The sequence below is a fragment of the Portunus trituberculatus genome, chromosome 46, assembly GCF_017591435.1.
Source record: "Portunus trituberculatus isolate SZX2019 chromosome 46, ASM1759143v1, whole genome shotgun sequence".
Taxonomy (NCBI): Eukaryota; Metazoa; Arthropoda; class Malacostraca; order Decapoda; family Portunidae; genus Portunus; species Portunus trituberculatus.
This window is the reverse complement of record NC_059300.1, coordinates 19,383,028-19,399,093: the sequence shown is the minus strand read 5'-3', so window position 1 is coordinate 19,399,093 and position 16,066 is coordinate 19,383,028. Positions and strand designations below refer to the sequence as shown.

The 16,066-nt window shown below is 36.1% G+C and overlaps 1 protein-coding gene across 1 annotated transcript in view; it reads left to right on the top strand.

Annotated features, from left to right (window-relative positions):
• The window catches only part of LOC123519891 (receptor-type tyrosine-protein phosphatase epsilon-like), a 443,234-nt gene that overhangs the window by 92,657 nt on the left and 334,511 nt on the right, over nucleotides 1-16,066 (top strand). Inside the window, exon 5 of the mRNA XM_045281528.1 lies at nucleotides 4,040-4,229. The gene's annotated coding sequence lies outside the window, so the exon portion shown is untranslated. The remainder of the gene's footprint in view (nucleotides 1-4,039; nucleotides 4,230-16,066) is intronic.

Below are 16,066 nucleotides of genomic sequence, written 5' to 3'. Positions count from 1 at the left end.
TACTATTAGTAAACTGGAGAGGGATGGAAGTAATGGATAATGTTAGACAGTGGAGCAAAGAAGTATCACAGTTGACTATGGCTAATGCATTGGATCAGTGGGTGGAGGAGTCAACAAGGTACAAGGGGGAAGAAGAACCATCATTGCTTGACCTACTATTCACAAAGAAACCAGAGCCCCCTTCAATCATACAATATTGCAGATAAGTTTTCAAGTTTTGAAGTAACGGAAGAACCATTTTAATATCTGATGAGTAAACTGCAAGCTTTGCAACAAATGCCTTCAAGTATCATACAAGTCCATCACTGTTTTTCCTGCACCTTGCAAGAAGACTGAGGTCATTTAGATGTTTGGTGATGTCTGGAGAAACATAAGTTTCACAATCAATCTCTGTCCTCCAGCTCAGGGTAGCCTTGGCCTTTTTCTGTTAAGAAAAGATTTCATCAAAGCATTCCACAAATCTCAATACCTTCCCACAGCTTAGCCACCTAACACTGCTGTGCAGGGTATATCTTTGTAGCACTGTCCACCTCTTCAAGGAAAGCTTGAAACTGCCTGTGCGTAAGAGAAGAGTGTGCAACAACAAAATTCACTACTTTTGTTACAGTAGCCATCACCTTGTTGAGATCAGAGCTCGAGATTTTGGCACATAAATTTTCTTGATGAATTATGCAGTGCAATTTCAAAATGGGGCCTTAGTCCAATGGGAAGAAGTGATCATGTGACATTAGAGATGCAAATTCAGGAGGAAGATGGGATAAGTTACAGGGATGACTGCAAAGGAGAGTGATTAAATTATGCTAGAGCGGATTTTGAAAAATTGAGGATCTATTTTGCTGATATTGAGTGGAGAAACATTATGTACAGAAAGACTATACAAGGGAAATCTGAAATATTCTTCTAGAAATATAATGAAGCAGTAAAAAAAATTAGTACCTGTTTATAGAGTTAAGAAAAAAAATACAAAATACATGCTTTGGTACAATGCTAGATACATAAAGGCAAAAGGTAAAGCTTGGAAAAATTCATAAAACAGAGAAATGACTATAACAGATGGCAGTATAGGGATGCGAGAAATGAATATATTAGAGTAAGGAGAGAGAAAGAAAGAAGCTTTGAGAAAGATGTGGTGAATAAAAGCAAAGACAAACCCAAACTTTTCTACAAGTTTACAAATGGCAAAATGAAGAACAAGAAAACAATTGATAAAATAATTAAAGGAAGGAAGACATACCAATCAGAGATGGAAAGGTATGAAATAATGAATGAGAGCTTCAAAATGGTATTCACTGCAGAAGAAAACTTTACAGAACCTAATAGAACATTGCATTGTCAAGCAGGAGATCACTATGCACAAAGAGGATATTGGAAGATTACTGGATAAGTTGGATGTCAGAAAAGCAATGGGGCCAGATGGTGTATTAGGCTGGGTGTTAAAAGAATTTAAAGAGCAACTACTGGATCCAGTTTGCGAAATTATTATAAGTTCAATAAATGAAGGGAAAGTTTCACTAGAATGGAAGAGAGCCAACGTAATACTGATATTTAAAGGAGGAAAGACAACTGAACCACTAAACTGCAGACCAGTGTGACATAAAAGTGTTTTGGGGAAGTTGTGTGAAATAATTATAAAAGAAACATGGGTTAAATTTTTAAGAGGAGCAAGTCATATTGAGCAGACTATTTGGGTTCAGGACAGGAAGGTCATGTGTATCACATCTACTCTATAGTTATTGCAGGGGTGGAAAACAGAGATGGATGGGTGGACACAGTATGTCTGGATATAAAAAAGGCTTTTGATAAAGTCCCTCATGGAAGACTACTTTGGAAACTAGAGAACATAGGAAGACTGCGAGGAACTTTGCTAGAATGGACAAGAGATTATTTGAAGGATAGGCAAATGAGAACTGTGATCAGAGATACATACTCATCTTGGGGTAAAGTAACTAACGGAGTGCCACAAGGGTCAGTGTTAGCCCCCATTATGTTTCAAGTTTATATAAACGACATTCACATTCATATGAATTTATTTGCTGATGATGCAAAGCTGCTAAGAGTTATGAAAACCAGAGAGGACTGTCTGCTGTTACAGGAAGATATAAACAAGATCTAAGAGTGGAGCAGGAAGTGGAAATTGGCATTTATTGCCAAGAAATGTCACATAATGGAACTAAGAAAGAGTAAAAGAAAGCTGGTATGAAACTATTTGATGGGAGAGGAACAAATAATGAAGACTAAAGAGGAAAAGATCTGGAAGTGATTATACAGGAAAATCTGAGCCTCAAAAAACTCATAAGCAAGATATTTGGACTATCATATAAAATGATGACTAATATAAGAGTGGCATCTCAATACATAGACAAAGATATGGTGGATAAAATCATCACAAACATGATATGTCCAAGGCTGAAATATGCAGCAGTGGTGTGGTCTCTGAGCTCTAAAAACGATATAAGAAAATTGGAAAGGATACAAAGATGGTGCCAGAATTAAAGAACCTAGCATATGAAGAATGACTAAAGGAAATGAGACTGCTAACCTTACAAGATAGAAGAGAGCATGGGTACCTAATAACAATGTACAAAATAGTCAATGGCATTGAAAAGATAGACAAAGAAGACCTGGTGCTGTTGACAGAAGAAGATGGATGGACAAGAGGGCATGAAAAGATCAGAATGAGGCAGTGTATGAAGGATATTGGAAAATACAGTTTTCTACACAGAAAAGTGCAAAAGTGGAATGCATTGGATAATGAAGTTGTTACAACACATAATGTGCACAACTTTAAGGAAAATTTAGATAAATGGAGACATAGAGACAGGACATTATGAGCACTGCTCAAACCCTGTACAATACAACTAGGTAAATACACACACAAAGAGAGAGAGTGTGCTAATCCTTACTGCCTGCATCTCCTTTCCTTCTTCCCCCTATTGTTCTATTGTCTCTGGAATATATTAGAGCATTAATAAAGCAAGTAAATCTAAGTAGTAATAGGTAACAGAGTACCAAGTTTAAAAGTCCTGCTACCATATTTTGAATTTCTGTATTTTACATACAGTTGAATCTCAGTTCACAAATGCTCCTGTGCATAAACAAACTGGTTGATGATCCAAATCTTTTACAAATTTTGTCTTGCTCCATGAATGGAAATTTATTCCACAAATTGAGTTGCAGGATATTTGGCACAAAATGGCATTGCATGGAGCATCAGGTGTTCTCATGGTATCACAATATAAACTGTTTCTTGTGGTACTGCTATTACTATTTTTTTTCTCATTGAATTGGCCCTCACACATTAATGATAGTGGTATTAAGAAGCCTAAGCATATCACAATAGAAATAAAGAAAGTCATGCCAACAAAACATCTGGAAAATAATACTACTGTTCAATCCAAACAAAGAAAAAACATAAAATAAGAACTTTATTATAAATGTGGAACACACACACAAAAAAAAAAACTATTTCCAAGATGGTATAGCTCGAGAGTCATGAGACTCTACAAGATATTTGTTTGGGCAGCAATATTTGTCATCACAGATGATTGCAACACAGAGGCACCTCACCTCCAGGATAGCTCGTGATGCATAATCACTGTCATCAGGAAGATCAGTATATGCCATCTTGCTGTCAGTTAGATGCCATTTTATAGATTATTCTTTGTTTATTCAAGCTGAGAGGTACACAAAAGCATTTGGTACATGCCAAATCACTCTCTCAAATGCAACCCTAGTATCCAGGAACAGATTAATCTAATTTACATTGATCCCTCTTGATAAAATGGCTTTGGTTAACGAACATTTTGGTTCGCGGACAGCCTTCAGGAACTAATTACCTAAGTTTGTAAGCTGATATTCCACTTATTTGAATATTTGAACATGGTTATGAAGTTTTATTGACAAATTAGTATTGTTTGCTTGTCTCTGGAATATATTAGGTTAGAAATTAAGCAAGTAGACAAGAATAGTACATACAGAAAAGAATGTACTCAGCAGTCTGTGCCTTTGTAAGAATTCATAACATTCTCTCAACCAACAGCTGGTACGTCAACTCAACTGTGAACCTGACAACACCAAGAAACCTCAAATACACTATGAAACTCTTGACCTACCTAACTACAATGCCTCCAAACTGTTGCCTTATGCATCTTACAACGTGTGCATTGTGGCGAGTTCCTCTAAGGGCCTCAGTTCACCTCAGTGCTCTTTAGTGAAGACACAATCCGCAGGTGAGATACAGTTGAAAATTGAGAGATAGGATGGTGGAATTTATCTTCCTTTGTTTATTAATTATTTTTCATTTGTATTTATTCATTCTTTTTTTTCTAGAAAGTTGTAGAATCAGCCTTGGACTTGCTCTTCATCATAGTCTGGTATATTAGATCTGATGAAGACTTTATTATAAGGGGGTTAGTACTTAGTGGTGCCACATAAACCTGTGATCAGTGTCTGCACTTATTCATTGCCACTTACCAATCACTGACTCATTGTAAACAAATAATGATATAACTCATATTCCCCACTAATTCTTGTTTCAGTATGAGTACTAATGATAATTTCAAATGTGTTTTGCTGTTATGAGCTGTTTATCAGCTCACCGCCACATCAACTCAAAGCCACTTGCTACACCGCTTCATATGCATTTGTTGCCAACTCAGGATTAATTCACTTACCTATTTTTATATAAATACATTTATTTTTGTATTATGATATATGTGGCTATATTGTGATGGACAAGATAATAATTGAAAATATACAACCAATTTAACATCACAGAAAGAATGTAAATGTCCCTGAACAAGTGACTTTCCTTAGGTAAGCAACATCTACATTGGGATGAACAGACTTACTAAAATGTAAATTCCTATATCTTTTACTGCTATGGTGAAAAAAATAGTTCAGTAACTCCAACATAAGCTGGACTAATTATGGGAAAGGCCAATGCATTTTATTGAAGGGATTTTTCTTCTTTATTCTTTTTATTTTGCTCACAAATTACTACTGACAGTTGAAATACTCTATTTAATGCATTATGTAAATGTGTAAAGCATATATGGCATGTACACGTATAGGGTAAGACTGAGGTAAATCAAACATTGGGGGTGTGTAACAAGCAGCATCCATAGTGTCTACTCTATCAGTAATAGAATACTTTTCCAATCAAGTTAAAGGAGAAAAATGGGAGACTCCAAGATGATGGTAGAGCATTGTTGATGTCATTAAGGATTTTCGCATCAGACAAGATTTTTTATGTTTTTGGACTTCAATACTATTTTATGCACTAATGGTACAGTAATTTGTGATTACCAAAATTTTCTGATTGTAATAGTGTTCTTCTTAATAGTAAAAATAATGTATTTACAATGATATCAGGGGAGAACAATAGCCAACCAGACACTTCCTCTGCCACCATGAATGTATAAATATTTTTTTATACAACAGGGACAGTAGTGAACTGTTTGGAGTATCCCTGATTTAAGTAACCTATAAGTACCGAAATCCCTAGTCATCTTCTAGTGTCCAAATTCATAGTCTTTATTTTTGTAATTTATATTTTACAGTTTCACAGTTGGTAATTGATGGAAGAAGTTTATTACACATAAAAAGTGTATAAGTACATAAGGCAGGAAATATAAAATATTACTAATGACTTCTTCGGCTAATATTTCATTTAGGAGTGCCATATTTTAGTTTTACTCTGCATGATATTAGTGATAGCAATATACAGAGTGATGATTGGCATGGAAAAAATGGATAGGGAAGATCTGTGTATGTGGAATGAAAGAATGTCGAGAGGGCATGGGAAAAAACTAAAAATGGCCACTTATAGGAGAGATGTGAAAAAATATAGCTTCCCTCATAGAAGGGTGGAAGCATGGAATAGTTTAGACGTGGAAGTGGTCAACGCAAGGAATATTCATGATTTTAAGAAAAAGCTGGACATTAGTAGATATGGAGACGGGACAGTACGAGCATAGCTCTTTTCCCGTATGTTACAATTAGGTAAATACAATTAGGTAAATACACACACACAGACTAAAGGCTTTGGATCTTCCAACATTGGAGCAGAGAAGGGAGAGAGAGGATCTCATACTAGTTTATAAATTGATAAACGGAATGGATCAAGTGGACAATGAGTATCTGATCCTGAGAGAAGAATATGCCAGTCAAAGCACAAGATCACATAGTAAGAAGCTGAGGAAGGGAAGATGTGTAAGAGATATTAAAAAGTATAGTTTCCAGCAAAGATATATTGAGACGTGAAACAGTTTGAATGAAGAAGTAGTGTCTGCAACGAGTGTGCACACTTTTAAAGTAAGATTGCATAAGTGTAGATATGGAGACGGGGCCACATGAGCATAAAACCCAGGCCCTGTAAAACTACAACTAGGTAAAACTAGGTAAATACACACACACAGATGTTTGAGAGATGTTAAAAAATATAGTTTCCTACAAAGATATATTGAGACGTGGAACAGTTTAAATGAAGAAGTAGTGTCTGCAATGAGTGTGCATACTTTTAAAGTAAGACTGGATAAGTGTAGATATGGAGACGGGGCCACACGAGCATAAAGCCCAGGACCTGTAAAACTACAACTAGGTAAAACTAGGTAAATACACACACACACAAACATGGAACAGTGCCAGTGGAGTGGAAAAGAGCTGAGGTGGTTCCCATATATAAGAGCGGAAGGAAGGAAGAACCTTTAAATTACAGGCCGGTATCACTAACTAGTGTAATATGCAAGATGTGTGAAAAAGTAATAAAGAAGCAATGGATCGGGTTTCTTGAAGACAACAAAATATTATCAAATAGCCAATTTGGTTTTAGAAAAGGTCGGTCATGTGTGACAAATGTATTGAGTTTCTACTCTAGAATAGTTGATAAAGTACAAGAGAGAGAGGGATGGGTTGACTGTATTTATTTAGATCTAAAAAAGGCTTTTGATAAAGTGCCACATGAAAGATTACTATGGAAGTTAGAGGAGAAGGGTGGCTTAAAAGGAAGCACATTGAGATGGATGAAGAATTACTTAATGGGAAGAGAAATAAGGACGATAGTTAAAGATATGAAGTCCAAGTGGAGAACAGTAGACAGCGGAGTGCCACAGGGTCAGTATTGGCACCAATACTTTTTCTCGTATATATAAATGACATGCCAGAGGAGTGAACAGCTACATAAATCTGTTTATGGACGATGCGAAACTGTGCAGAGTCATTAAACAAAAGAGGATTGTGAAATACTACAGGAAGACTTAAACAAGATCTGGAAATGGAGCAAAAAATGGGAGATGGAATTCAATGTGGACAAAAGCCATGTCATGGAAATGGGAAAAAGTAAAAGACGACCAGTGGGAATCTATAAGATGGGAGATGGAGTAGAACTAGAAAAAGTAAAAAAGGAAAAGGACTTGGGAGTGGCAATGGAAGAAAATAATCAACTGGTTAGGCATATTGATAGAATTTTCAGAGAGGCGTATAATTTGCTAAGGAATATTGGAGTAGCATTTCACTATATGGACAAGGAAATGATGAAGAAATTGATAAGTACTAAAATAAGACCTAGATTGGAATATGCAGGAGTTGTGTGGACACCCCATAAAAAGAAACACATAAGAAAATTAGAGAGACTACAAAAAATGGCTAGAAGAATGGTTCCAGAATTTAAAGGGATGGCATATGAGGAGAGACTAAAGGCAATGGATCTACAAACCTTGGAGCAGAGAAGAGAGAGAGGGAATCTGATACAAGTTTATAAATTGATTAACGGAATGGATGAAGTGGATAATGAGAAACTGATCCTGAGAGAAGAATATGACTTTAGAAGCACAAGATCGCATAGTAAGAAACTAAGGAAGGGACGATGTCTGAGAGATGTTAAAAATTTAGTTTCCAAAGATGTGTTGAGACTTGGAACAGTTTGAGTGAGGAAGTGGTATCAACAAAGAGTGTACATAGTTTTAAAGAAAAATTGGATAAGTGTAGATATGGAGACGGGACCACACGAGCATAAAGCCCAGGCTCTGTAAAACTACAACTAGGTAAATACAACTAGGTAAATACACACACACACACACACACACACACACACACACACAGGCCCGGTAGCTCAGTGGTTAGAGCGCTGGCTTCACAAGCCAGATGACCAGGGTTCGATTCCCCGACCGGGTGGAGATATTTGGGTGTGTCTCCTTTCACGTGTAGCCCCTGTTCACCTAGCAGTGAGTAGGTACGGGATGTAAATCGAGGAGTTGTGACCTTGTTGTCCCGGTGTGTGGTGTGTGCCTGGTCTCAGACCTATCCCAAGATCGGAAATAATGAGCTCTGAGCTCGTTCCGTAGGGTAACGTCTGGCTGTCTCGTTAGAGACTGCAGCAGATCAAACAGTGAATTACACACATCCGCTCGCGGTTACGCCAGACGGCCACGTGGAGATGAGAGAAGATTGTCCCAGGTTCCCAGACACTGGTGGCTCCATCACTGGAAAGAACTCAAACTTTCTTCTAAACTCATTTACTACATGAGCAGGTCTTCACTGCCAGAGAGACGCTGCAGGGCGTGCCTCAGCAGTGTCTGGGAGATGCCACGCTGTCCCACAAATATCTGTTTGTGCTGGTTTGATCAGTGTGACATTCACTCAAGATCTAGTAAACAAGGAAGAGGAAAGAGTACAAAACGTGATTAAAAAAGTACAAGCAAGGTAAGAAAGAAAAGGCTGATTTTCAGGAGGTTATTCAAGAACAACTTAAAGAAAAAGAAGAAAATATGACAAGCAAAATGATAGGAGTTCTCAAGACAAAAGAAAATTTTGTAAGAGAAATTGCAGAAAAAAAGAAGAGTGTACTCGTATTTGGAATAAAAGAAAAAAATATAAAATATAGACCAAAAAGAGAAAAAGAAGAAATGAAATCAGTCAAAGACCTACTGAAGAATCTAAACGACGAAGATAGGCAGAACTTGGAAAAGGAAGTAGAAGAAATAAACAGAATGGGACCATATCAAGAAGGAAAAACGACACCAATTAGAATACTACTAAAATCACAAGCAGCAACTGAAGAAATATTATATAGAACAACAAAACTTAGAGAAACAGAAGGCTGCAAGGATATCTATATAAAGAAAAATAGAAATGAGGAAGAAAGGAAGAGATACAATGAACTGGCAGCAGCAGTAAGGGAAAAGAATAATGAAAGGTCAAAAGAGGAGAAGAAGAAATTTTTAGAGAATTCTAGAAGACAGGATAAGGAAATGGTATATAAACGAGAAAGAAGAGAAAAAAGTGAAACAAGTTTAATTAAAAATGATAAAGGCAAAAGACAAAAAATTATGTATACGAACATAGACGGGATTTTATCAAGTAAATTAGAATTGAGAGATTACATAAGGAAAGAAAATCCAGATATTGTATGCCTGGCTGAAACGAAACTAAATAAGGCAATCAAAATAGACTTGGAGAATAGGTATAATGTATGGAGAAGAGACAGAGTGGGTAAAGGAGGAGGAGGAGTCATGATTATGTTAAGGAAAGAGATAGTGATAAATGAAATGGAATATGGGGAAGGAAAAGCAGAAGTATTGTATGTTAAGATGCATATTAATAAAAAAGAGATAACAATCATTGTAACATATGTGCCACCAAAAACAAATTCATGGACCAATCAAGAATATAAAGACATGATAGATGACACAAAAAGGAGTCTAATGAGAATCGTTAAAGAAAGGAGAAAAGTGATATTAGTAGGAGATTTCAACTGTAAAGAAGTGGACTGGGAAAATTATGAAAGTGGTATGGGGAAAAGCCTGGGAGAAAGATTCTTGAACCTAATGATAGACAATATGATGGACCAGAGAGTAAAGGAATGCACAAGATTCAGAGGAAACGACGAGCCGGCGAAATTGGACCTAGTTTTTACAAGTGGTATACAAATGAATGATGATATAAGATATAAGTGCCCATTGGGAAAGAGTGACCATGCAATATTAGAAATAGATATAGAAGAGGGAAAGGAAGATAGAGACGATTCATACAAAGGAGACAGATTAAATTACAGAAAGGCTGATATTGAGAATCTCAAGAACTATTTTAAAAATGTAGACTGGGAGGAGATGGAAAACTCAGAGACAATGCAAGACAAATATAACTTATTTTTGGAAATATACAAAACAGGAGTCAGGGAATATGTTCCAAAATATAGACCTATAGAAGAAGGAAAGAAAGATTGGTTTAATGCAAGATGTGCCAAAGCAAAGGAGAAAAGAGGTGGAGCATGGAAAAGGTGGAGGAGAAATAGGAATCCAGCAAATAAGGAAAACTTCAAAGCAGCAAGAAATGAATATGTTAATGTGAGGAAGGAAGAGGAAAAGAACTTCGAAAAAGACATTGTCAGAAAATGTAAGGATTAACCAAAATTGTTCTATAGATTCATAAATGGAAAAATTAGGCAAAAAGAAACAATAGAAAGGTTAAAAGGAGAGAACGGGATGGTGAAAGACCCAAAAAGTATGGCAGAACTATTAAATAAAAAATTCCAGGAGGTCTTTACTAAGGAATCCAAATTTGAGAGGCCACAGCGTAATAGAGAGACAATCTATATGAAAGAGATTAAAGTAACCAAGCTTGAAATAAAAGAGTTAATGAAGGAACTGGATGGAGAGAAGGCAATGGGACAGGATGAAGTCTCAGACAGAATACTGAAAGAATGTAGGGAAGAACTAGCAAGTCTTATATACAACATCATAATATGCTCAATAGAAAATGGAACAGTGCCAGTAGAATGGAAAAGAGCTGAAGTGGTTCCCATATATAAGAGCGGAAGGAAGGAAGAACCTTTAAATTACAGACCGGTATCACTAACTAGTGTAATATGCAAGATATGTGAAAGAATAATAATGAAACAATGGATCGAATTCCTTGAAGACAACAAATTAATATCAAATAGCCAATTTGGTTTTAGAAAAAGACGGTCGTGTGTAACTAATTTATTGAGTTTCTATTCTAGAATAGTTGCTAGAGTACAAGAGAGAGAGGGATGGATTGACTGCATTTATTTGGATTTAAAAAAAGGCGTTTGACAAAGTGCCACATACAAGGTTACTGTGGAAATTAGAGGAGACGGGTGGCTTAAAAGGAAGCACATTGAGATGGATAGAAAATTATTTGAGGGGAAGAGAAATAAGGACGGTAGTTAAAGATATGAAGTCAAAGTGGAGAGCAGTAGAAAGCGGAGTGCCACAGGGGTCAGTATTGGCACCAATACTTTTCCTCATTTATATTAACGACATGCCAGAAGGAGTGAACAGCTACATAAATTTGTTTGCAGATGAAATGAAACTGTGCAGAGTTATAAAGCAAAAGGAGGATTGTGAAATACTGCAAGAAGACCTAAATAAGATCTGGGAATGGAGTAAGAAGTGGGAAATGGAATTCAATGTGAACAAAAGCCATGTCATGGAAATGGGAAAGAGTGAAAGACGACCTGTGGGAATCTATAAGATGGGAGATGGAGTAGAACTGGAGAAAGTAAAAAAAGGAAACGACTTAGGAGTGACGATGGAAGAAAATAATCAACCAGTAAGCCATATTGATAGAATTTTTAGAGAAACATATAATTTGCTGAGGAATATTGGAGTAGCATTTCACTACATGGACAAAGAAATGATGAAGAAATTGATAAGTACTATAATAAGACCCAGATTTGAATATGCAGGAGTAGTGTGGACCCCTCATAAAAAGAAACACATAAGGAAATTGGAGAGGCTACAAAAAATAGCTACAAGAATGGTTCCAGAATTTGAAGGGATGACATATGAGGAGAGACTAAAGGTTATGGATCTTCCAACCCTGGAACAGAGAAGGGAGAGAGGAGACCTGATATAAGTTTATAAATTGATGAACGGAATGGACCAAGTGGATAATGAAAAACTGATCCTGAGAGAAGAATATGACATCCAAAGCACAAGATCGCATAGTAAAAAACTGAGAAAAGGAAGATGTCTGAGAGATATTGAAAAATATAGTTTCCGCCAGGGATGTGTTGAGACGTGGAACAGTTTAGATGAAGAAGTAGTGTCTGCAACGAGTGTGCACACTTTTAAAGTAAGATTGGATAAGTGTAGATATGGAGACGGGGCCACACAAGCATAAAGCCCAGGCCCTGTAAAACTACAACAAGGTAAATACAACTAGGTAAATACACAAAGAAATGAAAAAGGAAGTAGCTAACTATAAGAAGCAGATGGAAGAAGGACTTGGTAAAGCCGAGAAAGAAAAAGAGAAGCTGAAAGATCTAGTAAACAAAGAAGAAGAAAGAGTACAGAATGTTATTAAAAAAGAAATACAAGCATGGAGATTCCTTGATAAGAAAGATAAGGCTGATTTTCAGGAGGTGATTCAAGAATAACTAAAAGAAAAAGAAGAAAATATGACAAACAAAATGATAGGAGTCCTCAAGACCAAAGAAAATCTAATTAGAGAAATTACAGAAAAAAAGAAGAGTGTAGTCGTATTTGGAATAAAAGAAAAAAATATAAAATATAGACCAAGAAGAGAAAAAGAAGAAATGAAATTAGTCAAAGACCTACTAAAAAATCTAAACGATGAAGGTAGGCAGAACTTAGAAGAGGAAGTAGAAGAAATAAACGGAATGGGACCATATCAAGAAGGAAAAACGAGACCAATTAAAATACTATTAAAATCACAAACGGCAACAGAAGAATTATTATATAGAACAACAAAACTTAGAAAAACAGAAGGCTGCAAGGATATCTATAAAAAGAAAAATAGAAATGAGGAAGAAAGGAAGAGATACAATGAACTGGCAGCAGCAGTAAGGAAAAAAATAATAAAAGGTCAGAAGAGGAAAAAAAGGCATTTTTTGGAGAATTGTAGGAGTCAGGATAAGGAAATGGTACATAAACGAGAAGGAAGAGAAAAAAATGGAACAAGTTTAACTAAAAATGATAAGGGCAAGAGACTAGAAATTATGTATACGAACATAGACAGGGTTTTATCAAGTAACTTAAAATTAAGAGATTACATAAAGAAAAAAAATCCAGATATTGTATGCCTGGCTGAAGCAAAACTAAATGAGGCAATCAAAATAGATTTGCATAATAGGTATAATGTATGGAGAAGAGACAGAGGGGGTAAAGGAGGAGGAGGAGTCATAATGATGATAAGGAAGAAGATAGTGATAAACCAAGTGGAATGTGGGGAAGGAAAAGCAGAAGTACTGTATGTTAAGATGCATATTAATATAAAAGAGTTAACAATCATTGTAACATATGTGACACCAAAAACAAGTTCATGGACCAATCAAGAACATAAAGACATGATAGATGACACAATAAGGAGTCTAATGAGAATTGTTAAAGAAAGAAGAAAAGTGATATTAGTAGGAGATTTGAACTGTAAACAAGTGGACTCGGAAAATTATGAAAGTGGTATGGGGGAAGAAGCCTGGGAAGAAAGATTCCTGAACCTAATGATAGACAACATGATGGACCAGAGAGTAAAGGAATGCACAAGATTCAGAGGAAATGACAAGCCGGTGAGATTGGACGTAATTTTTACAAGGGGTATACAAATGATCGATGATATAAGATATAAGTGCCCATTGGGAAAGAGTGACCATGTAATATTAGAAATGGATATAGGAGAGGGAAAGGAAGATAGAGACGATTCATACAAAGGAGACCGATTAAATTGCAGAAAGGCTGATAATGAGAATCTCAAGAACTATTGTAAAAACGTAAACTGGGAGGATATGGAAAACTCAGAGACGATGCAAGAGAAGTATAACTTATTTTTGGAAATATAGAAAACAGGAGTCAGGGAATATGTCCCAAAACATAGTTCTAAAGAAGAAGGAAAGAAAGATTGGTTTAATGCAAGATGTGCTAGGGCAAAGGAGAAAAGAGATGGAGCATGGAAAAGGTGGAGGAGAAATAGGAATCCAACAAACAAGGAAAACTTAAAGGCAACAGGAAATGAATATGTTAAGGTAAGGAAGGAAGAGGAAAAGAACTTAGAAAAGGACATTGTTGAAAAATGTAAGGAGCAACCAAAAATGTTCTACAGATTCATAAATGGAAAATTAGGCAAAAAGAAACAATAGAAAGGTTAAAAGGAGAGAATGGGATGGTGGAAGACCCAGAAAGTATGGCAGAACTATTAAATAGTAAATTCCAGGAGATCTTTGCTAAGGAATCCAAATTTGAAAGGCCACAGGGTAATAGAGAGAGAGTCTTTATGAAAGAGATTAAAGTAACCAAACTTGAAATAAAAGAGTTAATGAAAAAACTTGATGAAGAGAAGGCAATGGGACCGGATGAAGTCTCAGGCAGAATACTGAAAGAATGTAGGGAAGAACTAGCAAGTCCTATATACAACATCATAAAATGCTCAATAGAAAATGGAACAGTACCAGTAGAATGGAAAAGAGCTGAGGTGGTTCCCATATATAAGAGCAGAAGGAAGGAAGAACCTTTAAATTACAGACTAGTAGCACTAAGTAGTGTAATATGCAAGATGTGTGAAATAATAATAAAGAAACAATGGATCGAGTTCCTTGAAGACAACAAATTGATATCAAATAGCCAATTTGGTTTTAGAAAAAGACGGTCGTGTGTAACTAATTTATTGAGTTTCTATTCTAGAATAGTTGATAGAGTACAAGAGAGAGAGGGATGGGTTGACTGTATTTATTTGGATTTAAAAAAGGCGTTTGACAAAGTGCCACATGCAAGATTACTATGGAAGTTAGAGGAGAAGGGTGGCTTGAAAGGAAGCACATTGAGATGGATAGAAAATTATTTGAGGGGGGAGAGAAATAAGGATGGTAGTTAAAGATATGAAGTCCAAGTGGAGAGCAGTAGAAAGCGGAGTGCCACAGGGGTCAGTATTGGCACCAATACTTCTCCTCATTTATATTAACGACATGCCAGAAGGAGTGAACAGCTACTTAAATCTGTTTGCAGGTGATACGAAACTGTGCAGAGTTATAAATTAAAAGAAGGATTGTGAAATACTGCAAAAAAGACCTAAATAAGATCTGGGAATGGAGTAAAAAGTGGCAAATGGAATTCAATATGAACAAACCCATGTCATGGAAATGGGAAAGAGTGAAAGACGACCCATGGGAATCTATAAGATAGGAGATGGAAAAGAACTAAAGAAAGTAAAAAAGGAAAAGGACTTAGGAGTGACGATGGAAGAAAACAATCAACCGGTAAGCCATATTGATAGAATTTTTAGAGAAACATAATTTGCTAAGGAATATTGGAGTAGCATTTCAATACATGGACAAGGAAATGATGAAGAAATTGATAAGTACTATAATATGACTCAGATTGGAATATGCAGGAGTAGTGTGGACCCCTCATAAAAAGAAACACATAAGAAAGTTGGAGAGTCTACAAAAAATGGCTACAAGAATGGTTCCACAATTTGAAGGGATGACATATGAGGAGAGACTAAAGGCTATGGATATGCCAACCCTGGAACAAAGAAGAGAGAGAGGGGATCTGATACAAGTTTATAAATTGATCAACGGAATGGACCAAGTGGATAATGAAAAACTGATCCTGAGAGAAGAATATGACATTCAAAGCACAAGATCTCATAGTAAAAAGCTGAGAAAAGGAAGAACCAGTGCTTGGAACTATGAACAATATCAAATGGTGATGAGAAATACTCTAGACGATATCAGCACCAATCCCGGCCCCCAGTGTAGAAATGTGAATGAAAATAGTGTGAAGACAAGAGAGGAAGGAAAAAGACGCCCTAAATATCCATGTATGCATTGTGGAAGAGGAATTATTAAAACCAGCAAAACAAAGGAGTGTGAAGAATGTAACTGCAAGGTACACATAAAGTGCATAAAAAACCTAATATATAACAAGAAAAATGAAAAGAAAATATGTGAATTGTGCAACAAAGGCATATACACGAACAGTAAATCGTTGATATGTGTTCTTTGTAATAAGGTAGCTCATTTAAAGTGCATTAGAGGTAACCTGAAACACATCACATGGCAAGAAAGACAGTGTAAATACATGTGTAATTC